The sequence below is a fragment of the Gymnogyps californianus genome, chromosome 10 (genome assembly GCF_018139145.2).
Source record: "Gymnogyps californianus isolate 813 chromosome 10, ASM1813914v2, whole genome shotgun sequence".
Classification (NCBI taxonomy): domain Eukaryota; kingdom Metazoa; phylum Chordata; class Aves; order Accipitriformes; family Cathartidae; genus Gymnogyps; species Gymnogyps californianus.
In genome coordinates this window covers 8,693,345-8,720,334 of record NC_059480.1, presented here as the reverse complement: position 1 = coordinate 8,720,334, position 26,990 = coordinate 8,693,345, and the positions used below count along the sequence as shown (strand labels likewise).

At 38.0% G+C, this 26,990-nt stretch overlaps 1 long non-coding RNA gene across 2 annotated transcripts in view; it reads left to right on the top strand.

Moving 5' to 3' along the window:
- Positions 1 to 26,672, top strand: part of LOC127020265 (uncharacterized) — a 36,484-nt gene extending 9,812 nt beyond the window's left edge. The window contains exons 1-3 of one of the 2 annotated variants that reach the window (XR_007767043.1): positions 15,455 to 15,523; positions 15,798 to 15,952; positions 26,646 to 26,672. This is a non-coding gene — a long non-coding RNA (uncharacterized LOC127020265). Of the gene's footprint in view, positions 1 to 15,454; positions 15,524 to 15,797; positions 15,953 to 26,645 lie in introns of those variants that run through there. The other variant, XR_007767044.1, reaches the window with a different exon arrangement.
- The last annotated feature ends 318 nt before the right edge of the window (positions 26,673 to 26,990 follow it).

Sequence of the window (26,990 nt, the reverse complement as noted above, 5' to 3'; positions counted from 1 at the left end):
TTATAGTTCACAGGTTACACATTCATCTGGCAAAATCTGTAAATAAACCCTGAAAGGCAAGAATTCCACTTCCATAGTTAAATTCTAAATGCTGCAGACTCAATCACCAGGGAATGGGCAAATAACTCTCCAATAATATTACCTTTCAGTATGCCAAAGGATGAAAACATCCACCCCTTGCCAGATTAGGAAGGGATTATGATGTTAGTATTTATGAAATGCACAGGAGCGTGTTGGTTGCTTGTAAAGTGAAAATATTTTAGAGTACTTGGATAAACTGTACCTAGTTGGTTGCTGATTTCAAGACATGGATAAAAGATAAATGAAACTAAGTCAAGCTTCCACCTAACAGCAGATTTCTGGCTAAACCTATCTGTCTTTTTTGCACTTATTTCATGGAGGTTGAAATCTTGTTCGTCCAAAAGACAAGGCAGTGGATCCAGAGTGATTGTAGACTGGAGTGAAGATATCCGTGGTCTCTGTTTCCTGCAGTACAGTGGATGACATACACTTAATTTGAGATTAAAGGTGGTCTGGGAGTTGAGCAGTTGCCTGATTTCTCGCTCGGGCTTGCTAGAGAACTGATATCACTAAGGTTCTTCAGAATCCAAGCACTTAGGCTGGAAAATGTGATTAGGGAATCACATTTTAGTGAGAGGCAATAATTCAGCATCCCATTTGTTGAGTCCTTGACCTGGACTAGAGGTAAACCAATAGCTGATTACCAATCTCTCGAGCCATCTACTCTCCCAAACCACACTTAATTAAAGTAACGAGAATGGTTACAATTTTAAGGGTTAGGAAGAACTTCCCAAAGCAATTATATTTCTTCTTAGGGTTTTCAGTTTATTCAGTTAAAGGAGGTTTGCTTAGATTTCTCAGTAGTTTTCAGAGGTAGATATATAAATATATAAAGCAAAGTGACATACTTGTACCACTCGGTGACAATTAAAATGACTTAACTTCCAAGCTTCCATGGAGATACACCCACCAGTTAGAGGACTCCATGACTGTCAGTCTTTTTGCTTTTGTAGGAGAACTTCTCTATTTGTTTGGATGGAATGCATTTAAGCTATTTATTTATACACTTAACACAATTTAAACAAAATAAACCAACCAGAAAAAATGTAATTTGCCTATGATTGTCACACATCAGCCTTATTGGCATTAGTCAGTCTGATTGTCCTGAGGCACTAGCAGATGTAATGTCTGATAGAAAACTGTTTTACTGATTTCCTGTTCCAGAAAATATAGGTCTCATTACTGTGTAACACACGTCATTTAGTTGGATATAAAGATAACATGAGGATGTTAGTATTTATAAAAGCGTGATTTAAACTGCATCAATTTCTTCCCTTTTTTCTTGCATTTTTAGAAAAGACTGTTCTCTCTTGCCTTCAGAATTTGTCCTCGCTTAATGAGACTGAAAAAAATCATATGTTCTGTCCATATTTCTGATCTCTCCTATGCCACTGTAACCCCACTGATGACAAGGGGCAGAGGGGGTGTGGCGTGTTATGTGCTTAGAACTTCTGAAACTGAAACAGTACCTATGCCTCTAAAATAGTGCATCCAACAATTAAAACACTCCAAATTAAAACTGCTTATGGAAATACATTTCTCTTTTCTGGGTAAACTCACTTCTGTGCAGAGAACGTGGACAATGTCTGTGCACTGCCAGTGTCTTTCATGTGCTTGCTCAAGTGTGAATGCATTACTCTACCTATTTCAAAAAACAATATCCATATTTACGATGTGTCCTTTTGTCTCCTGTTGTTAATGGGGTTGTGTCTTCAAAGACAGCCTGCTCTTCCTTTGTGCAAATGTTGCATGTGCCCTTAGCAGTCACTGATTACAGCAGGGAAGATGGGTGGCTGGCTTGGCTAAGTTGGGGCCAGCAGTAAGGCAAAAATCCTCATGTTCCCAGATCCTGATATGGAGCATAACTATGTGGCCTAGGGATCTCAGCTGGCTGCAGAGAGGTATTCTGCACCAATTGGGATGCACTGGCAGAAATTTCTGGTGTATATAGTGACCTAAGAGCCCTATAAACTGGACAGGCTGCTTAAAGGTTCATTTCCTCTCCATAGCTTTGAGGTTTGTTTTTTTTTTTTTTTATACAGCATTCTGATGTTGTGTATGTTCAGCACAGCATCCTAACCAGACACAGTGAAGAAGAATGGAGTTCAGGTGAACATGGGAGGAGAATGGTATATTCACAATACCTAACCTTGTTAGTGCCTAGTTTAGAGGTTGGCTGATCTCCCTACACTCCTCACAGTGAATAGGAATGCCATTCAGATCTAGTGTAGGTAATATAAATACCTGAAGCTAATCAATATGGTCCATTCTGTATCTATCTGCCTGTTCTTTGGGACATGTCTTCTGCTTGTATAGACCCCACATGGGTCCAGTCGGCTGAACCTCTGGTTATCCTTCTTACAACTACCAACGACAGATGGCAAACCTTAGTCTATGTGTTAAAATAGTCTAATGAAATCCATCCAAGGATGTATGCAGAGGTATTCACAGCACAGAACTCCTGGGGACAGCTCTGTGCTGTGATGGTGCCCTCCTTGCCTCACAGCCACGGACCAGACTGCGGTCATCATTTTCCCAGTTAAACACACAGCACTGGAGGATTAAGAGATCATCCTAAAACCTGAATAATCTTTTTCTAAAAGGGAGGAAGGGAGCTTACTGCTGCCTTGAGCTGTGCATAAGAGAAATATTACAATAGAGAATGAGGAGCTATTATTTTAGAAAACAAAGGGTTTACTTCATTCTGTCAATCACATTCAAGCATTTGCCATTTGCTCATACAGGAATACATCCTGCTATATTAGCCTTGTGCAACTGAATGAAAGCCAACATCTTCAACTAATGGAAGTTTTCACCATTTGTTGTTTCTAAGGCTGTGCCTCAGTCACAAACCAGTTTGTGTAACCATTCCAAACAGTGTGTTGAAAAACATTCAGTGCTTCAAATGTATGTGTGTTTAACTATTTTTATTGCACATCATATATCATACACATGACACAAAATTAGGAGAAGTGTAAACTTATTTTTGTTACAGATGTAGTGTTTCTTACTTATGTTTATGCATATTCATACTGAAAGGAAATTTCTTAATTTGTTGTGGTCAGATATTGTTTAGAATATTGAAGTGTGCCTTGCTGTGTGCAATCCATTTGCTGCAATTTGTTTTGTTGCTACAAGGGATTTACTGAGTAATCAAGAGAAATGAGAGAAACATGACAGTTAATTATTCTATGATGAAGGAATGCTTTATCACAGGACAAAGGTATATGCCCACATAATGAGAACAGGTGTATCATGTGAAAGCACATGGGAAAGTTCTGTAAGGGAGAGGAAAAATGATTTTGTGAATGGAATTTATTAGCATCTGCACAAAAGCCTTTAAATCCCTTTAATTTACAGCTGTAAAACTAGTTTACAAGTGGAGGTACTGAAGACTTACAGTTTTAGTGCATGCCACTTTATGTTTTTATGTTTGAGCCAAACATTTCCACACACACATAGAAAATCAAAGCAATATGGTTTGTAGCACACGCTCTGGTGTGCGGTAAGCTGTGGAGGCCTTTCTAGCTGGCACTTGATAAGAGTTGTTCCTGTGAAACAGGCGTATTCTCTTAATTATTTATAGAGTTACAGGAAGGAGTAATGGACTGGGAAATGGTACTTGCTTTAGGAAAGCAACCCACCTGTGTCTCCTAGATAACCCTGATGCTGATTTTGTTGCACATGCATGTGCGAGTTCAAAAATATTAAACAGAGAGTTGCATAGAATACTGAAACCCCAAAACAAAGAGTTACGCTTCTGTTAGAGAACTACCTTTATAGCAAATTGTTTTTTGCTGTCTTTTCACACTGTATTCAAGCTTCAACAACCTCTGATGACATTAGCAAAGCAAATTGCAATGAGGACAGCTGGGAAGCACAATCTCTGAGCAAACACTTGTAAAAATTACCTTAAATATCAGAGCTAATGGAACAAATTCTACTCTCTGTTATACTGGTAGAAAAAAAAAAACAACAACTAACCCCGAACTGATTTCAGTGCAATGCCTATCTTTGTGCAGGGCTTTAAAAAAATGTTGTTATTCTTTGGGGGTGGGGTGGGTGGTGTGTGTTAAAAAGTTAAAAAGCATTAAGACCCTTGGATATTGCTATATATAGTCTGTAATCTCTTAAATAATTCATTTTAATACTTATTTCTTACATGGCTGTGCCCAACTGAACTGAGAATGTGAAGAATTGATGTGCTATAGAGATAGCAATTTCTCTTCTATTCAGGAGCGTAAAAGTGCTGAAAGAAGCAGAGAGGGAACGCAGGGCATAGATACATTTAATTTTTGTTCCTGTCCTAGTGAGAAATCCTGTCTCGAGCTAAATTGCTTTAATCTAAATGTAGTTTAAACTGGGAGAAAGGGTAATGCGCTCTAAACTTAAGAGCTCACATACTTATGGTTTTACAATTTATTCTCTGAAATAGAGAGGTACATGAATCCAGCCTCTGCCATTGTCCAGGCTTTCCTCTGCTGCTGTGGGATATCCTTATTGCCATTCAACTGCAAAATCGTCATCTCTGGAGAGGTGTAAATGTATGTTGCCTGTTAATATCACTGCTCTAGGGGGAACGAAGAATGAGTCTATCAATTTCTACCTGCAATATTATTGAAAAAAAAAAAATTTACATGTACACTCATAGGCACATACATGTGTGTAGCTGCAGCATTACAACTGGAAGATAGCTGCTGTTGAAACGGAATTCCTCGAAGTGCCACAGGGTTATAAACATTCACCTGGGCAGGAAAGGAGAAGAAAAGAGAATTTCACTGCTTCAGCTTAGATCCTGCAAATAACTGAAGTTATTTTTGTGCATGGAGGTGATTTATTCCTGTTTGCTTTCCTACCCAAACACCCCTGTTGCAGGCAAGAAATGGGCCTGTCTTTTTGTTATAACGATGTACTTTTAAACCATAAAACTGAGACCTGGCAGGGTTGTGGGTTTTTTTGTTTTGGTTTATTTTGGGGTTTTTGGGGTTTTTTTGGTTGGTTTTTTGTTTTTTTCCAAAAACAAAACAAAGCATAGTAATTCTTAGCCTGTATGTTGAGCTTGCATGTTGTAAATGATAAGCCATTAAAAAAGCCCTTGGATTACCTACTGTTCTGCGGTGAGGTAGGGCCAGCGACTAATGAAAGCGCTTCTCCCCGATGTCCTCAGATACCAATGGTTGTCTGGTTCCCCATCTAGTGTGCTTCTGGAGGTGCTGGTTGTACAGGAAATGACAGAATACCCTGATCAACATAGGCATGATTATTTTTTATTTTCAGCACCCAATGGACAGTCATTAATACGGTGGAATGTCCACAAGGAAATAAGTGAACTTTTTTTTTAAATAGATATATTCACATATTTCTAGTAAATCCTCCTGGATTTCTGCATTTTTATTCTTCTTTTGATATGTGGCAACTTTTGGATCAAAGTATTGTCACACCAATGAGGTAATGTGGTACCACCACCAGAAACAGTATAGCAGTCTGGGTCAATGAACCTCCACAGCTTTGAAATTTTAAATTCATCTCACGTGTTAAGGAGGCAAATTTGTAAAATTTTAAAGTCTGTTTCCACCTCTTTTTTTATGTGGAAAACTGGAGGTTAGAAGACTTGTTTGTTAAATAGATAAGCTCAGGGACTGTTCCCTTATTGTGACCCATACCTATGCTAACTTACTGGGTGCTTCATAGAGAGAGATGGGCACTTCTAGGAGGTGATTCAGACTACTGCAGTCTGACACTTCTTCCATAGGTGTCTCCTGAAAGTGCCGAAGATGATTAGACTCCTAAATTAAGTTTCAGTTAGTTTTAGATTCATCCCTCCTCGTTTTAGGCACCTGTGTGTTTGCACAGCACCTAATGCCATGGAGTCTTGCTCTCATTTTTACAGTCTTTTAAGTTCTTCTGTAATACAAACAATGAACTTGCACAGTGTAACTCTAAGACATAGAGCCGAGTTTCTCCTGGTCTGCTGTACAGTATTTGACTTCAAAATCAAACACCTGGAATTTGGGCTAAGACTGCTGACAATCTACCAATTGTGCTAGCAGCTCTGGTTGTGTAAACACCTGCATTTCTAAGTAACTGTTAGGAAATGCGTTCATTTTATATAGGCTACCAAGCAACCTTCAAATAGGAATTATTTTTAGCCAGACTGGTCTTGCCAGGTTTTAATATGGCTTTGTGCCATGTGTTCGATTTAGACTGGTAACTTAAGTACCCGTATCTCATTTCCAAACACCTGAGCTATGCAAAAAACTGGTTTTATTTTAAATTTAAATCATTCTGCAAAGGTCTGTAGCAGAGTATCCACACATCAGAAATGATGTAACCTGACAGACATAAAGTGGAATTAAAGTGAAATACATGTACTGGTTAAAACAAAATCATCTATGTCATGAATGAGAAAAACAAAACAGATGGAACTATGTCCTTGGTCATGCATCAGAGGATTTTCAGACTCTTCTAATATAGTGTAATTTAATAAAGGGGAAAACCCTTCAAAATTCAAAATGTAATAAAGTGAAAAATGTGATTTTGTAATCACGTTGGAATTTGTATCAATAACTGCAAAATAAGGACTGCATTGATGAAATGACATTAGAGCTTAGGAAGAATATACACATTGATTTATGAATGATTGAACTGATATATACTTCAATTGTGGTGTCACCAGCATGCTGACAAAGTGGCTTTACATTAGCATACTCCATGGTAAAAGGAAGATTATATTGCTCAGTGAGTAGAGTTGTGGTTAAAAGAAAGGGAAATGTCACAAGGACTTTGAACAGCCTGCTAGCCCCATCTGCAAAACTGCTCAGTGCTCAGAAATGGTTCCAAACATGCAATTCTTCACACACACTTTATCCTCCAACACCATGAAAGATGAAGCAGTTTGGTATAATTATTTTACTAGGGTGAGTTGGAGCCACAGGGAAGTCAGCAGTCTTCATGTTTGGAATGCAAAAGCTTGACGTCACCAGGAAAGCCTCATCCTGCCAGAGGCAGGGAGAGGTGCACATGTGCAATAGTACTGGTTAGCAACTGGAGGTGGAGAGTGTACGTAAGAATTTATTCACTGTGAGGCACAGATTAAGCAAGGTAAGGTTATAGACTTTACACTTATGTGTAACAAACGATGCTGAGTTTCAGATAGTTTGCACAGAGAGATGATTGTATCAGACAGCACCTACTTATGGATGATTATAGAATCTGACTCATTTCTGTGCTCTGTATAGTCTGCCTTATTCCATTACTTTGCTGGGTAGTGAAAGCCTATACTGTGTGTAGTATACCAGTACCCCTCCCAGATCAGAGTAACAAAGCAACATGTAGAGAGGGTAAATGCCTTTGAACTTAAACTACAGCTTGCAGAGTCACTTCAGACGCATCAGTGACAATATTATCCAGCATTTAATATACGAATGGTTTTGTGCTCTTTTCCTCTTACAATAATAAATACAAATAATAACAATATTTTCTGTAATAGACAGTTTAATCACAGTAATGTGGTCAGGATCTAGGAAGAGAAGGTCTTGGGGACTTTTATTACTGGAAATGGGATCTTTGCCAGAATCTGCAAACTATCTTTACAGAAAAGACAAGATAAATGGACTCTTAGTATAGGATTGTGCCAGACTTGTAATTTTCAGGAATCTATTTTTTTTTCCAACCTAGCAGAGGGTCAACTTAACTTGTGAATCAGTTGAAAAAGGAAGAAAGAAGGAGGGGGATCGGTAAAACAGGTGACATTTTAAGCTATAGAAGCCTCCACGGAAAACAAATTTCTCTTGGCAATCAAGATAACTTAACAACCATAAACATGTCAGAGCAAAAAATTACATTTTGCTGTAACACAGATCATACACAGATGACTGATTTCTCTTTCAAGTTCAAGCACAAAAAGGCTGTTTATATATATTCAGCATCTGACCTAGCTCTTGAAGAGCTGAGGAATGGTGGCTAAAGGGCTCTCAAAATGCTTCTTGGCAAGGAGTACAGGATAACAATCAGTGTAAGTATAAATAGCTCAGAATGTTGATAACAAGAGTGAAGTTGTTGCTTCAGATAATTTGCAATGCTTGCCATAGATCCAGTCAGAAAGTTTTTGTTACAGTACATTATATATCAGGTGTGAAGCTGCTTTGGATACCTGCTACTTTTCCTTTGCTTGGGATGTGCTAGAAGTACCTGTGTCTATAGAAATCTAGAGAGTGCATGTTTGTGTAAATAAGGAATGTCCTGCAGTGTGGCCTCAGCTTCTCTAATGCATCAGATCCTTGTGCAGATAACTGTCCTCTGTAGATGGTGCTGGAAATCGTGCTGATGTAAATAAAAGCTTCAGAGGGTGAAGTATTGGTTTAGATAGCTTCTTCTGAATCTAGAGACCATAAGCAGAAAGTATCTCCTCTTATTCTCCTATTAATTAGTATAGATAAGACCAAAGGGACTCTTGCAGCATACTCCATTTCAGTGGTCTAGTGCTCAACTGTGGCAGCTTGGTTTGTACTTGCAATACCCGCCATTTCCAGGTGGTTCATACCCTATACTGCATTTGCCTAGGATTGTTTAACTTTCAAGATCATTCAAAATCTTGATGTGTTCAGTGGAGTACAATTTATACTAAGAGGAAAGTAACTATGTGAAAAGAAACATATAAGACAACCCTCCTACCATTGTTTTTCCCAAGGCTTTGTACTTTCAGTGGTGCTGCACTGACAGGGTATTTCCCTACCTTTGACTTTCCTTTTGAGTCTCCTTTTAGTTGTGTCATTTGCTAAACTGATGTAATGTGCTGCCTTAAATGGACTTTCCCACTTAATTTTCATATGAGTAGAAAAGAGACAGTTGTCCTTGACCTGTCATCCTGCCACTCATACACCTTGCTTTGCAGGATTGTGGGTTTCTTGGAGAGTCATGTGTAGATGAACCCCATAATAGCACAGGAAACCATGGTTGTGTGAATTCTACCCATGTCTCCTGCAGAAGGGTCTAACCGATGGGTTCTTCAGCTCTAAAACCAGCATCGCAATATTGCTCTAACCTTATTATAACCCTACTGATTTGATACAAGTGTTATGGACAGTATGGATGTGTGACTGCTAATATTACTCAACTGCAAGTAAATAAATATATAATTAGGAATTTAACACAACACCTCGATTTAATATTTTTTTTTTTTTTCAATTGGGAAACTTGAATTCTACCTTCTGATATAGCTTTATAGATTCAGCTTTTAAAAGAGCATCGTTCAGTGATCTAGTCTTACTAGTTACTGCATGCTTCATTCCTATTACAGAGCTAACAAGGAAGGTGACAGACCAAAACTTTGAAAAGTGTAGCATGGTCTGGAAACTCACTGTATTATCCAAGTGGGAAGAAGAGACATGCACCAGTTAAGGAATGTGCAGGACTATAAACATCACTATTTTACTTAAATGAGGAAGCTTATTTCAAAGGGAGTGTTCATTTGACTGGTTTTTTTGTGTGTTTAATGTTATGTGATTAAGGAGCCTAGGTCTTACTTGGTTGACACCAAGACTTTTAAAACAAGCTTGTGATTTGCTGGTACCTTGATCAAATTATGTGGCTTCATGTGTTTCTGTCTGTCAGCTACACTGCAATAACTATGTGCATGCTCTTTGCAAAAAAGCACAAGAAATTTTAGAATATCTAACTAGAGATGTCTTGAAAAACACAGCTTTTCAGAAAGTTTGTAGAATGCTTTTTGAAGGTTTTTCAGCTTTTAGTATTCAAGCTGAATACTGGAAAATGCAGGCTTCCTTCCCAGAACAGTTGAAGCATACATGGCAAGAGAGCTTATCGGTGTCCTCTTGGAAAATACTACTTTGTAAGAGTTGGACAATGTAATGGATGTGTTTCTGAAGAAAGGTCAAAACAGGAAGGCTTCTGAACTCCACAGAATTAATCTTCAGGCACGTCTGAAGATTTGCATTTTCAATGCAACTCTGTTTTGTAAAATATGGAATATAGAACAAATAAACGATTTTGAAGCTTAAGGCACACACAACTGGGCTTCTTTTTCCAGGCTACTTCCTAACTTGTATTTTCTGTTAAAAATACTTACACGTTGTTTTTAGCTTGCTAGATTAGAAGAACATTCTCTCCTGAAGCACTTAATAATTAAATGCTGGTTTTCCCCCACCCCCTCAGATTGGTTTTACTGTTAGTTTAATACTATGTCTATTAGTGATTTAATAATGGAGACAGAAGATTGAGCAACACCTCAAAAACTGGAAAAGTTTGTCACAGCTTATCAAGACACAGAAGTAAATAATTTTTTTTTAGCGTATATGCATTTTCTCCTCTTCATCAGTACATATTTAAAAGTCTAAGTTTTACTGTGTACCACCATTTTAAAAATTTTTTATGTTTTAAAGAATCTCATGATTTCAGAGTGATCTTATCTGAAAAAAAATCTCAAGCCTGTGGCATGAGGAATGGTACATAGACATTAGAAATCTTAAGAACACGTTAAGGTGCTTGATCTGTTTTTTCTGTCAGTGTAGGATTTCTTCATTTACGATTTGGTCAGTGTAGTGCTAGATGAGTCAGCTACAGATTTCCAATGAATAAAAAGTAAAGGAATGCACTTTATTGATAAGACAAAGAATTAAACCCACCAGCAATAGAAACTGAGAGAACTTAAAAGCAAGTGTGAGTTAAATGAATACGTAGCGTAGTCTTGCTGATGAGATGCAAAGCCAAGGGCCTGATTGCTTATGGTTTTTAACAGTCCAGTGTCTCTTTTTGTAGGATAGGGCATAGTAGCCCCAGTGTCCTGGCCTAATTCCAAATATGCGTTCATTCTCCTTCAAATCTCCCTGAAGTATCAATTGGACATGGTATTCTCTTCTCTATTTCCTCTCATAAACCAACATGTACTGGGGCTACTGCTTCCCAATCCCCAGAACTGGGGGATTCTCCGTAAGAAAACCTGTTATATAAATGTTAAAAATTGTTATTGTTATTATAATGCATGTTAAATCTTTTTCAGAGAAGAATGAGGCCAATTCAGCCCTTCCCAACATACCTTTTCCTTGCGTCTATGTGAGGAAATGTAATCACTTCAGAGCTCATCCCATATATTCTCAATACACCGGAGAAAGTTGATTTGTTCTGAATCACACCCTTTTGTTTGTTCCTCCTTCCCTTTCCTGGCAGCTAGACTTATGAACTTGTTACGACCACCCTTTAATTCAACATAAAATACCCCATTTATGCGTGGCAATATCCCTCCCTCCATTCTTGCTGTACAGATGTTCATTATTGATGAAAACCCCTGGACCTCTCTTTTAAACCCAGAGACTGGTGTGTATAATTTTAGGGTCTATCTCGTGTCTTAGGATGCAAGGCAAGTGTCTATCTTGGTGTCTATCTCTTCCTTGAGATGCAAGGCAAGTTTTCTCTGTTTGTATTGGGTCAGTCACTTTTCTATCAGCCATCAGCAAGTGCTATGAGAGGGGAGAGAGTAGGAGAAATCTTTCAAGGAATAAATGAAATTGGAAAGAGAAAGAAAATGGGAAGTTGACAATAGGAGCAAACAGCTCTACAACAATAGTGTCAATGACTCTCTATGGGAATGCCTACATTGCAGAGGGCAACCTGGAGTAACTGTCAGGTTGCTCTGCATAGGCCTGACCCACCATGTAACTCAGCTCTGATGTTTAGGCACACTGGGTCTGCACAAGACATTTGCTTTGGGTAAGGATGTCTGCTGTTGAGTTCGGTTAGAGATATAAGGAGAATATGGTGCACTCTCTTATGTCTAATAATAATGGAGGGGCCTCTTCAGTTTGCAGATGAGAGGAGGAAAGATGGTGCAGCATAAAGACAACTGTAGTTAACAGAGAATCTGGTTCTGCATCTTTAAATAGACCTAATCTCAAGAAGACTTGTGTACTGCTTTCAGAAACTTAAATGTTGTGGTTTTCTGCCAAAGTGGTGAAGTTTCTACTTGTACCAAGATCTAAATCAGTCTTCCTGAACTGAATGACCTCTAAGTAAACACAAGTTAATGCCTTATGAGCTATTCAGAAAGTACTGTATGACTATTCTATTTATAGACTTGTTACAAAGAGTAGTTTTTAAATTTAATTTTAAAATTAAGATTAGATATGCTATAAGCATTACTCTTAACTTCTTGGAAAAATAATCTGATTTTGAGTTCATTCAAACAAACTTGAGCTTGCTTTATTTTTTTATACGATTCCCACTTTTTAGCACTGTTGCAGTTTCAAATGTCGTCATCCTGGATAGTGAGCATTAATTGACTCTGAAAGACTGTTGCATCATTCTTCCTAAACTGAGCTTCCTCCCTGATAATGAGAATATTTTCTTGATTAATTTCCCCAGAAAACTCAATACAGCCATCATTTCTAGCACAAATGGAAAAACAGATTTAGTCTGGTTTCTATACATGCAGAGAACTCACAGCTTCCATTAAAATGTGAGAAATCTGGAAAAGTACCCCACTCAGTAAAAGTGAATGACCACATCTCTTTCACAATCTAACAATTATATAAGACTTCATAAGAATTTCTGCTCACTATTTTCTTTAGAAGCAAATGTTATTCTCAGGAAGGTACAGAACTTCCAAAAGAGAATCCTACTTTCTGCAACCTGATCCTTCAAGAAGTTTACCCTGCAAAATGCTTTGGAAAAGAGATTTGTACAATTTTTACCTGTATAGTATGGGATGTGATCTTTGGTACGTAGTCTTTGTGAGACTTGACAGCATGGCTGAATGGAAAGGATAATTCTTTTAAAATGTATATCTTTATTAAAATATTTGTATATAAAAATATGTAAGTTATATAAATATCTTAATGCATATTTTTCTGTTAAGAATGCCATCAGATCTGTTAGGCTGGGGCTGTCAGCAGACATGTATGACAAACAGTATCTGTGTAAGGCACCGTCTATCTGGGATGTCCAATGGGAGACATCTTGGGCTGAGTTCAGTGATTTAACAGTAATGCTTAGTGCTATTTGAGGTCTCCCAGTCATCCAAGGATTCCCCATAAGGCTGGCGTGTACAGTAACAGGACCTGCAGGAAACTCAAGCACTGCTAGAGTGTCAGCTGGAGCCAGGTGGCGTCCCCCAGGGCATCTCACATGGCACTAACAGCTAGGTTTAGGCAATGGATTGAGTCTTCTATTTTGCTCATGTCAGAGACAAAATTTTTACTGACTTTCCTGGGACCTGGTTTTCACTTTGTCATGAGAATTAAATAGTACCAAATTAAATCTCACAATTTTTGCACAGTAGCTTCTGAAAACTCATTATCCTGGGATTCTTCCTAGGTACTGCTGACTAGTGTTGAATCAGAAGAGGTACATGAGAAATACCCTGAAGCTTTCAGTATTTTCACTATTTGTTTGGTTGGTTTTTTTAGTGTAATAACCTAACTTCAACTTTTCATCAAAAAATAAGTAAAAAATCTCCGAGTAATGAAAATGACACAACACTCCCATGGTTCTTGTTTCTAATGGCTGGGAAAATGTATTACTGGACTTTGCAAATCGCTACACTCAGTAAGCAGCAAACACAATTAAAGCCAGAATATACTGCATCACAACATGTACTAAATTAATTTATCTTGACAAGTTTCATTTAGTTTAAATAATTCATAGTGTACTTTTATTAAAATCTGAAAGGAAAAGTAATGAATTCTTGGTTGCATGGTATGTTACTGTAAAACCCTTACATTATTAAAATTATAAATGTAATCACTTGAAACTATTGGGTTTTTTGCAAAAAAGCTGTTTTAGGTGACTTTTTGTAGAGAATGATGGTATGAGAAGAGCTGGTATTAGAAGGATGTGCTTAAATGTGATATTGCTAGTTATCTATTAACCATACTTTATTCTTCATAGATCTCAATGCAATTCGCAAGGGCAGTTAGTATCGTCTCCACTGTGCACAAAGCAGGGAGTAGAGAAGTGTAGATGGGTGAAAGAACTTGCACACAGCCATCCAGGAAACCAGTGGCACAAGCGGAAACAAGGCTTTAAAACTCTGTTCAAAGACAGATTCTCTCTTTCTTCCCCACCCCCCTCTATTTCAGTGAAGTGATTTTGTCAGTACATTATATTTTTTTCCATTATGATTTCTTTATGGCTTTGTCTCCAGTGGCTTTGTTGACTACCATTGTTCATGTCTGTGATGAATGTCTTAATCCCGCTTTTTAATCTAGTTCTAGTTTATAGTTCTTGGAAAAAATAGTTAATTTCTGTAAGAAGAGATTTGAACTCTCTTGCTGCATGAAAACTTTACCCCCTCCTCTATACAGTCTCCTGAGCATAATGAGGTGAACAGAAGATCATAACCTCAGGTGCAATAAAAAGCAACTGGAGAAGATGATCCCTAAAAATGAAAGATCTGGTTTTCTGCAAATTGTAAAAAAGAGTGATACAATATAAACTGAAAATATGTCTTATAGCAACAAAACAACATTTGAAGAGTGTGTTTGACAGCAATCCTATCCTTGAGCTTAGATTTCCTGAAAAAGGCATTCTTCTTAGAAGTCCTATTTTCTTATTTAAAGAGTGTGATAATGAAATAGGTGAACCATAATAATAATGTAAAACATTTTTCTCTACTTAACCTGTTCTGAGAACTATGTTTGTGGTAAGCAAGCTCTGAATGGGAGGGCAGACTTTACACTCGCTCTGGATTCCTGATGCTGTAGCTCTGCTCCTTCCCAAGGCCATGCTCAGTAGTTTAACATGGGTTTCTTGCTATTCACTGTGACAGCACGGTCTGTCACAAAATGTTTTGGATAAGTGAGGATAGATAAATGAGGTTGTGCAGTGTACCGAGAACATAGCATTCAGTGACTGAAACTTCAGTTTTTAATAGTGTGCAATAGAATAAAACTGTTCACGTGTTTGTATTCTTCCCCAGTTCAGGACTTTGGACATGCTGATGCTAAGCACTTTTTTTAAACCAAAGAGAATATTTCATGTTACTGTTGATTTGTGCAAGCTGCAGAGCAGGACAGGGCCATCAGACCATTTCTCTTCTAGCTGCTGATTGCGAGTTCTCACAAAAGTGGCAAGTGTGCACTTGACACTGCACTGAGTGCCAGGGAGGGAAAGGAGGAAAAAAAATCTACTTTACTCTATTTACACCATACGCTTCTCTCATTCTTCCTCCTATTTTTTCTAGTCTCTTTCCTTTTTTTTCCTCTTCTGACCTTCTAAATGACTTTGCCCTCACCGTATTTCCTCTCACCATGTCCCAGTTCCCTTTTCTTTGTCGTATTCCCATTTAGTTTAGAGGTGTTGATTTGAGCCTCGTTACAAAACCATTACAGGATCCAGTGTCATTGGCAGGAGTTCAAGAAAGGCTCCACAATGCAATAGTTGGCCATTTGCAGAGGAGGAGCGTCATAAAGAGATGCTTCGCCAAAGACCGGTGCGTTCTAGTCTTTTTAATAGTCTGTTCATTTTCATGAACACCAAATTCACATACATTTATGTAGTGTTAAAACTATAATAATACTGCACATATAAAGCATTACTAAAAGATGTGTACACTGTAAAATGTTGCAGACTCTACATTTAACAATGCGTGCAAGCTGTGCTGTAGCTGCCTGCTAAAATATAGAATGTAGTTTAAGTATTTTACCCTAATATGGAAGACTTTTTGTAGGATTGGCTTAGAAGTATGTGATTTTCCTTTCTCTTAGGTCTCCCCCTGAGAGACTGACATCCATAGGGCCCCTAAAAATCAGCTGGTATGTCTGCCGCTGCCAGTATTAGGACTTTCTGGTGAGCCAAAACCTCACTAAGGAGGTCACATCTGTGAGAGCTGACAAGCAATTACAGACCCTGCAGATTTCAGGTAAGTGGAAAAACTCTTCAGCTTTTGCTCTTATTAAGAAAGAAAATCACCTAAAAAAACCTTTGCCTATCCTTAGGTGCTTGGTCACATGCACACATACAGAAACGCAAACTCATTTATTATACAAGCGTTACTCCAAGAAGCAAGTAAAGAAAAGGGAATCAGGTTGTTACTCTTGCTGTTGTTACTGCTTAAATATTATAGTGCTGAGGATATAGACTTTAGCTAGATCAGCAGGCTGGTAGAAATTAGGTAGTAATACCATTGGGGAAGGCAAAATATTGAACAAATCAGGAAGAATAGGAGAGTTTTCTTTTTCCTACTTTTTTTTACCAAACATCTTTCAGGATTCATTGTATTTAATATTTGTTTCTCTTACTGACCTTGGTGAGTTATAATATCTCTGCTGTATGCCACCAGTAGTGAAACGACTCACTTCTGATCTTCCAAGTGTTTCACCCCTGACATAGACCAGGAGAGACAACCTGAGGTTGTTGTTTAGGTTCTATAGATATAGTGCTGTAGCAGCTGACAGGCTGGACAGTTTGTTTTTGAGGTCATGTATTGATGATATGATGTCCAGTCTGGGAACTTCCATAAGATTTGTGTGATGCTGGCTCCTCTCTGACTACTAATCAGAATGCCATGAACTTGCTAATGTGTTTCTTCAGAGGTTTGGATACAGTGCACTTCTTCCAAGTTTGGGTTTTGTTTTTTCCTTAAACTCTCCATTAATTTTCTTACATACAGTTTTAGAAATGTTCAAATCATACCATGAGTGTGCCTTTGAATGAGTTATAGCCCCTCCTTGAGAGACTTCTTCTGTTTTAAATCACAGGAAGTCCAGGTGGCCTCAGAAATGTCCATATGGTTTGCAACATGTGGACTAGATAATGATTTTCCTCTGAGAACGTAGACACCATCATTCTTTGGGATGCATATTTCTTAAATTTGCGACTAATATCCTCATTCTCTTTTTAGCTGTGTGGAGAAACAAAAGAATGAAGAATCCATTTATTCAATGTGGACAGAAACATGTTGTAGTTAAAGCTGTATTCATATTGCTTTCTTGGTTGAACTGAAAACTATCTAAATCCTCGTTGTATCAGTCAGCAAGCTGCATTTGACCTTAAGCACTTCACACAAGAAAAATCACTGAGTCGGTGAAGTATTTGAGTCAATCATGTATCAGTGTTTTAACTGCAGACAAAATTTTCCACTGGAAAGTAGTCATGGCTTGGGCAAGTTAATAGGAACTGAATTACAGCTAACTTTGTCATTTCAGTTTGTAATCCCATACGCTAAAGACCTGACTGAAGTAGCAGAGTGGGGATAGGCCATCTAAAACAACATCATTGGCCTGTTGGTTGAACTATTGCAGTTCATTTTTCCAGATAGCATGCTTTTACTAACCTAGGTTTGTTTCAAGTTAGCTTTTAAATATGTGAAATATTACATATTTATTTATGAAATCTATTTTTTATTTTATCCCTAATGGATTTTGTAAAGTGTATCACCAGTGTGTAGGGATTTGATCTTCTCTGACAAGCGGAACTCATTCTCATCTGCAAACAGGAACTCCTAGCAACAATATCAGCCTCCTAATTGCCAATATTTTAGGGTGTTTCAGAACATTATTAGAAAACCTGGTTAAATGTGAAAATAAATGAAAGCACTTTACTCGACCTTATAGAATAAATATATTTTCCTACTGTAATGTGATCTGGAAAGTATTTCAGAACAAATAACTTGTTCAACCATTTGCCCAACTGCAGGTTCTTCATGACTGTGAGTCACACTATACGTAATGCTGATAAAGGCAGTAGAGTTAGCAGGAGTTTTTTCAAAAACTCCTCTGGCTTTTATTCAACACTTCTATGAATAGTTTCTTCCATTCACCCCTTCCTGGTTCTGATTAGCTTCTTCCCACATATTTTCCAGCAACATTTTGTTAGTTAAAAATTAAATGATGCATTTTGATAAGCTGTTACATGATTTTGAAGTACCTGTCTCTGACAAGAAGGCTATAAACTACTATTCAGGTCTTCTGTTTCAGTAGCAAACTAAATGCATTTTGTAGCATGGATTGGTTTTCCTGAAATAATGTGGAGAGAAATCTACTATATTACCCAATGTACCTATTAAAGAGTATCTATCTAAAGTATCCATTACTTTTTCAAAAGCAACTATGACCTCTTGCTATGTGTATATTAGAAAAGTTAAACTGAAACTTAATCCATTGGAATTTAATGTGGATTGCTTAAATGACATCAGTTCCTTCTCCCAACCCTCATTCAAAATTAAAATGGCTTTAATTTAGGTTAGACATGGAAGTAAATTAAAATATATTTGGTTAAGTTTATATTAATTCTGAAGGAGAGCTTCTACATAGTAGTTTAACCGAACCAATTTTGAAAATTCTTTCAAAAATGAAAACATGACAAAATCCAAAGAATTTGAGTTACTCTGCTTCATGATTTCACAAAGCACATGTGTGTACCCTTAGTTTTCTGCTAGAAAAATAAAACAAGCATGCTTGAACAACATTCATGCTTCACCTAGCTCAAAAAGTTGTGTTTTGGTTTTTTTTTTAAAAAGCATCTGATTTTTGTTGCTGATGATCTAAACAGAAGATAAATTTGACAGCCTTCTTTGCAGATAAAACTGGAAAGGTGATGCTATGAAAAAGAATTATGACAACATCTGCTACTGCAAAAATTAAGAGAGTGAGCTGAGAGCCAAGCATCACCTGAGCTATCATTTCCTGTAGTAAATATGGCACCAACGTGTAGGCATGTAGATAGCTGTTTTGGAGGAGGAAAATAATCTACATGGTAACATATGGAAAACTGGTATATTGCGTTGGTACATGTTATTCATATGCTATCCTTGATCAATGTGGTTTTTTTGATATTAAAGAATCACTTGTCTGAATAGGAGTGAATCCCATCCTCGCTGGTAATGGTTATTATCCTGCCTGCATCACAAAATGGTGCTCATTCATATGCAAGAGTTAGAAGCAGCACAGATCCACCCCTGACATTATATCAGCATGTATCTTGCAACTCAATATCAAAGTAATAACTAACTGCAGGGGACAACCATTTTTTTTCTTGAGGTCAGAGTATATACATAGCCTGTTTATAGTTAAATTGAGATAGAAACGTTAAACAGATATTTTTGATAAGTTATGATTATCCAAACGTTGTCTGATCTGAAAAAAAACAGACTATACAGTTGCAAATTGGGATGCGTTTGCCTTGATAATATAGACACAAAAAAGCAGCTAGAAAAGCCAACTTAGAAACTTTTGCTATATGTTGTCAAAAGTCGTACACAAAGAAGATGGCACTTACAGGTAGACTTTTTTGCGTTCTCACTAGAGTTAGTGAATAGGAAAAAGAACCTTGCCAGATAGGCTTAGCTGAAGGTCAGCTAGGCCAACAACCTCTTCTTCCGATGATACCCTCTAGCAGAATTTTGTTTTGGGGGGCAGGGGAGGCGTGGAGGTAATTCAAGAGTGGAATGACACTTCCCCCTATTTACTCTGCCAAATTCCAGTATTCTGTGGTTTTGGGAACTCCAGAGCTGCAGATTATATTCGCCCTATTTATTTAACAGGCCTTGGTGAAACTCTGTTCTCTAAATTATGCTTTTTTTATTTTAACTGGCCTATGACTTTGGCACACAAAACATCCTGTGGCAAGGAATTCAACAATTAAATTATGCATTGTGTGAAAAAGCACTTCCTTTTGTTTGTTTTAAACCTGCTGCCTGATAATTTCATTTGGTGCCTGCTGGTGTTTTTATGCTTAAAGAATTAGTGAATAAGAAGCCTGAAACTTCACAGAAATCTAGCATAAAACAAGACATTAAAGATTATTGATATGACCTGTGCATAGCTGGCTTCCAAATTCACTGTCAATGACTTAGTCTTGCAGTAAAAAGTATATGATATATTATTCTCATTTTTATAGGAGTCTATTGTGCTTGATACTGTCCAATGTAATAAGATAATATCTGTCTTCAAGGCTGTTAATGTGGAGCCTTTTTTATGTCCTTTTTTTTTTTTTTTTAATTTAGGGCGTATTTGAGTTGCACATTCTCTACATCTTAAGAGAAAGAACAGATCTACATTTTCTTCAGGATGATTATAAAGCATCTATGGTATCACGTTTGTAGTTTTAGAAGAATACAAATGGCAAACTTAAAAACAATTTATTTGAAAATTCTAAGGTTGTAGGAGTTTATTTGCATTTCTAGTAGTTATCAGATTTCAGGAATCTAAATTGTATACTTAGGTTTTGTAGTAGTCTGAAAATTTCCATCCTTCTTGGCTTACTATTACATACACACAGGCAGAGGAGCATGTATGGATATATTTGAATGAGTGAAGGAGTGAAGCAGGAGATTATTTTTGAGTCCTGTGCTGACCTTTGCTCTGCAAAATTCATTGATTGGAATTATGTTGTCATGGTTTAACCCCAGCCAGCAACTAAACACCATGCAGCCGCTCACTCACTCCTCCCCCCGGCCTGGTGGGATGGGGAGGAGAATCAGAAAAAAAAAAAGTAAAACTCATGGGTTCAGATAAGAACAGTTTAATAATTAAAATAAAATATTATAATAATAATTGTAATGAAAAGAGAGATAACAAAAAGAGAAAGAAATAACACCCAAGAAAGACAAGTGATCCACAATGCAATAGCTCTACCACCCGCTGACCGATGCCCGAGCAGCGATCCGCCCCTCCCAGCCAACTCCCCGCAGTTTATATACCGAGCATGATGTCCTATGGTATGGAATATCCCTTTGGCTAGTTCAGGTCAGCTGCCCCGGCTCTGCTCCCTCCCAGCTCCTTGCCCACCTGCTTGCTGGCAGAGCATGGGAAACTGAAAAGTCCTTGGCTTAAGATAAGCGCTACTTAGCAACAACTGAAACATCAGTGTGTTATCAACATCATTCTCGCACTAAATCCAAAACCCAGCACTGTACCAGCTACTAGGAAGAAAATTAACTCTATCCCAGCTGAAACCAGGACATATACCAAGATAGTGCCCAAGTGCAGCATGCTCCTGCATCATGGACAATTTGGTATAGAGGAGTAAAACTCTGAATTTATTGTTTTACTTTAAAAGATGCAGGCCTCAAAATGCACATCCAGCCATTAATTGCAAATTGTCTCCATAATATTGTGTTTGGTTTTTTTCCTAACAAATCACTTCTCCATATGTAAATGTATTTCATTCAGAGCTTTCAACCAAAGATTGTCATCAGTAGTCTTCAAGCTAAGGCCCAAATACAGTAATGCGCTCTGTGCAGTAGCTAGAATGGCAACAAGCCTGGCTTTGGCATATGGTCAAGATGAAGCGTGCTGCAGAGAGAGGGCCTCTGCTGACAATACGTTGTCTAGGCTTCAGCTTTGGACCCTTTGGGGTCCTGAGGGTAAAGTAGCGATTGTAATATTTGCCTCTGTCTGTATTTGCGGTTTTGATAAGTATATCACCAGATGGAGCTGAGCTTGACTTGAACAGATTATGACACTTCAACCAATGTAATACTCAGTTTAGTTAATTAGTCAAAGCAGCTTAACGATGGATAGTTTCTGAATATAAACTGGAACTGACTGCACAGCCAAAGGTAGCGAGCTGAAGAAAGTGCTGTGCTTAAAAGGCTCATAGTGAACCTTCATTTAGTATTGTATGCAGTGCTAATATTATTTCAATTCCAAGAACTGAGATGCATACAATTTCCATTAACTTTAATTTGTCATGGGAGTCCTGCCTACAATATTTAGACATACAAATATGTGCTTGTGGAAATTAACTAACAAATGACAGGCTTTGGTTTAAGAATGCTGCTTCTAAAGTTACTTTGTCATAAATCTACAGCTGGAAAGCAGGAATTGCTCACTACTTGTGAGTATGATAAATAGAGGTTATTATTACTCAGTTGGTTAAATATTTTGTAAAACATAGTAACAATTGACAAGGTTTGCCAACATGCTTCCTGAGATGCAAAGCCTCTCCCATGATGGTTTTAATGTGGAAAAAGCAGTACTTAAAAGCAATTTATAAGATCTGTAGTTTGTCCTTTCGTTATATTGCTGTGTACTTATTGGAAATAGAGCGGTGGCTTGGCAGGCAGAGCACATAGTAGTAACACATAATTGAGCCTGGAATTTTTGTGTTCATAAAACATGAGACGCACATTCCCTACCATTGTAGATCCAGTGGAGGGTTTAGGTTTTTTCCCTCTTCTCTTTTGTGAGGAAACGCAAGCAATGGTGTTTGAGTAGAACTCTTCTAAAGTGCTGAGCTGGAAATCATGTCAGTGGCTCATAGCTAGCACAGCAGGCTTGTCTTCAGGGAAGCATGTAGTAAAGTTTCTTTGCATGCAGCCAGATGGTGTTGATATGTACACCTTTGCCAAAGAACTGGAAAACTTGTAAAAGGAAATGCAGTAAGGTTCAAGGGGAGAGAAGATCAAAGAAATAAATAATAATGAGTAAAAGGCCTGCTGGTTCCCTATGAGTGAGGTGGAAATAAGAGGAATTGTTATTTTAGTGGCATGGATTGCCCAGATAGGAAGCCTTTTGCTGCTGCAGTGCTTAACTCTTTATTGGCTGGAGCTTTCTCAGAAAACTATGTAAGGTAGAGTTTGTGTTTCGTGATTTTGGGGGTAGTTGCAGACTACCCTATAATGTTAGTCACTAACTATAAGTTTGGGTTAGGATTGGATTTTGCAGGAAATTTGTATATTTCTAGACATTTTAATTTCTTGGCTCAAGGGAATAGCACATTTTGGGGTGACTAAGGCCACAAACCATCTATTCAAGTTTGTTTTCTTAGTACAAAAGCATTTCTAGACTGGAGCAGCTATCAGCCATATCCAGAAAGGTAGTAAAGAAATGCGTTGTTGTTTCAGCCACAGTAAAACAAGTATTTTTTAAAATGTTAGAATTGCAAAATTTCCCTTAAAAACATGGAAGTAATTTTGGGTGAGAGTATCTTATTTTATTCAAACTATTTCACCTTCTGCCATAAGAATGACTCATAAAGTTGACGCAGGAAAAAACTTACTGTGATAAGGATTTTGAAGTACGAGGATAACTTCAACATGTTTAAAGATGTTGCTGGAAGCATGATAGGAAGCCTTTTTCAGTCTCTTATAGTATAGAAATTGTTCCTTCAGAGTAATAAAAAAATGCCTCATACGAGCATTAAAACTACTCCTATATGACTGAGAATAAAATTTGGCACATAACTTTGTATTTCTTACAGAGTTCAGAAAAATCCTCTTAATTGTGGAAAGCGCAGCATCAGCTTGCTAAATACAATCAAACTTATAATGTGCATTCACAAAACGTGCCATGTTGATGCTGGAAGGCTAGAGCAGGACTGACTGACAGCAACTGCCTCTATTCTTTCATAAGTCCCAGTATTACTGGGATAATACCTGTGGAGTATTCAACAGACACAAATTCTTATGAGAGGGGCATATTTGTGACTGAAGGGAGTTTTTTGAAAAGTGATAATCCTGGAGCTTGGGTAGCTTTTTGTAATAATTTCTGAGGGCTTTCCAACATTTTATTCTTCACGGAAAATGCTTGCAGAGTTGAATAGAGTATCATACCCAGTCTCTGAGATTTCTGACTCATCTTGGGGAACTGTGGCTTCAATTCCAGTAACAGGAGCTTTGTTATCAACTTTAATGGGCCTGCATGCCTTCTATAGAATAGTTCCTTAAATTTAATAATACTAGAATAAAATTAAATAAATCATTCTCAATTGAATTTTTCTATTTTGGAGGGTAATTTTTATAGATCCCTATTAAATTCTAGGCAACATTTCAATGATGGAGGTTTATCTTGTCTTTCAATAATGTTAGACATAAAAGATCTCAGGAGGTGTCTCCGATGAATAATGCTTGCTCTCTCCTAGTTCCATAAGGAGGAGTATGGCATAAAAGCATGTAATTAGCTTGGGTACAGTGCCATACTGCTGCTGCCATACTGCTTCTGGCAGTAGAGTTAATGTGTCTTTTTTGGTGCTGTGTTGAACTGTGTAGACAATCCAGCTCACACAGAACTAGGTAAGGCATTTCTAGGATGACATCAGATTGTGCAATATAGAAATGTCTTGAGATCTTACCAGTAGCTCATTTTATGGAATCCTACTGGAAAGAAAGGAGGATGCTACAGTAAGAACGCCAGTTCTCAAGTACTGTTGTTTTAATAGGATTACTACTGAATCACTGGCCTGTTTAATTAGACCTATAAAAGTTATTTAGCAAGGTGTGGATTGGGGCTTAGGGGAGGAATACCAGGAGCACAGCATGTCTGGAAAAGTGTCTATAAAAATCCGTCTATAAAAGTCTCTTACTATGTGGTCTAATTAAGGTCTGGATACAGCACATACATTACTTACAAAACAAACAGGTTAGTTTCTGTTTGCCGCACTTTATTTTTATAACCTGATTACAAACTGAAAGAGTTTGTTAATTTAGTCTTAGTTTAGGTATACAGCAGAAAGCAATGCTTGTCACTGGTTTAGATCAACTGTACTCAAGGCATTCTTTGGAAATAAACATAACTGAATCAAGTTGTATCAAATAACTGCTTTTTCAAATCGTTAATTTGCTTTTTCTTGTTGGTAGAAGGTTAGATTATAAACACATCAGTGATATCATGTTTTTGCCTAAGGGAAGTTAGCATACGCCCATGTCTGGAAGAGCGAAAATAATTTCTAAAATGTGGAAAACTGAACTGTAGAAGCTTGATGGTGAAACTATCATAAGAATATTTTGAGTTGCATCTGCATTGAAGAGAAGCGTGGGATGGTCCGGCTGAGAATGGGAGAATGGTGACACCACATTAGTGCTGTAGCGACGTATGTTTCAGCATGGGCTTGCCACAACTATTGCGTTTATGTCCAGTTACAGCAGGGCAAATGCAAGTAACGCTGAAGTCATACTACTGCCACCACTTACAAGCAGAGTCTTTAGCATATATCATGAAATTATTCAAAATTTGTAGCATGGTTTGTTGCTCTCTTTTAGGTCTTGTTGTCACTAGGATATTTCTTAAGAATGGCCATAAGAAACGTTTGTTTTTCACAATGAGGGTGGTCAAACACTGGAACAGGGCCCTGAGAGGCTGTTGAATCACCGTCCTTGGAGCCATTCAGAACTCACCTGGACAAGGCCCTGAGCAATCTAACTTTGAAGTTAGTTCTGCTTTGAGGAAGATGTTGGACCCTTCCAACTTAAATTATTGTATTATTCTATATTATAGGGCCAATGTACATAGTCAGCCTACCAGACATAAGATGGGTCACTTAGTATGGCTGATAAAAAGACATAGTACAGAGCAGCACTGATTTCTTCTATGTACAGGTGGTGACTGCAGTCAATTCCAAACAGAAGAGGCAGTCTCTGGAGCTATTTTGGCATTGCAGTCCTTGTTCAGTAATCTTTAAGGGTCGTAGGTGATAGTGGCCACACCATCCCACCTTGGCTTCCCAAATGAGTAACCAGCTGCTTGTATTGAAGGTAAACTGTCTGGTGTGTGTCTAGTGTATGGAGTGTAAATAGCATCTCAAATACCATGAAATGTCAATATTAATGCCTGATCGTATTGCAGAAATGCATTTTAAGTCAAGCAAGTCTAAACCTAACACAACTGATTTGTTTATATTCTCCAGCACTGAGGAGCAGGTTATACCTCAGACCTTCTCTAGGCTTCTGTTAGTGAGATCTTTGCTTTATCTCCTATATGCACCTTCTTTGCTGCGCTGCTCTTATCTGCTAAAGAAAAGTCTAAAGTAAACATCTCGGTGAGATACCAGCTGTCTCGGTAGCTTCTCAGAGAGAATAAGCAATGTGTTATGCAGGTATGACATAGTACTTCTGCTTCACGGAATAGAAAAAAAAAAAAGAATTGTAACTAAATCTATCTGTAACAAGCTTTGGAAATAATAGGGATCAGCAGGTGGTAGGTTACTGGGTGAGAACAAATTTATGGCCTAGGAAAAAATAATCCTGGTGGGATATAGTAAGATTATTGAAAACGACAAGATACAAGGTTCTGCTGGATATTTTTTCACTATGGTAAATGCTGGCTCTGGTTAAAAAGATTGTCTATCTGGCTCTAGATCAAAAACCTGAGTTTGCTGGTTACAAACTTGTAAAATTCAAAGAGGAAGAAAAAAAAAATCAAGAAAAATTGTCTGTTTATTCTGTTTGCCTGTCATCCCCCACTCTTCCAGCTTCCCACACTAACGTAATGGTTTGCAGAGGTCTGTTCTTTAGACCTGTTCTTTAGAAGAACTGTTTTACACCAATCAAGTTTCTAAATCTGAGTAAGTGAAATTTTCAGCAGTCTTTTCCAGCAGTTGCCATGTCACTTTTCTCCTTCTGCTGGAGAAGCTTAGTAAGAGAGATCTAATGCTGTTGCCACATGATGTCCTGAATGCCCAAGCGGGCTATGGAAGATAAGTGTAACTTACATTCTGACTGATGTTTGTGCTGGCATTTGGGATTGTTAAAGAGGAGTTTAATGGAGCTATGCTGATTTGTATACATGGAGTACAGGGCCTTTCGTATGCCTAGTTTCTACTGTTTTATAGCTACTTTTTATTTTATTGCTGACCAGCAACCAACGTGATTTCCTTTCATCTTTTTCTGGCCAAAGTCTGAGACCAGTGCCGCAGGTCAGGGGAGAGGAACATGCACGCTATCACATGATGAACAAAGCCCTGAAGGCCATGGCAGAGGTACATGCATTTTCTAGTAAAGGTGCACAGAGGGAATGATGGGCTCTCTCGGCGTTGTGCCACAGCCCGTGCTCAGAGAGCCTGTCTGTGAGGGCGATGAACGGCAGAGCAGGCTGAGCAGCTGTGTGTGGTACCAATGTTGTGGGTCACGGGGAGAGGGTGCAGCACTCAGCTTAGACCGGGTTTTGTGGGTGTGGTAATGCTCACCCTGGATGCTGTGGGAGGCTTCCTAGGTCTGCTCACCCTCTTCTCTCTGACTCTGG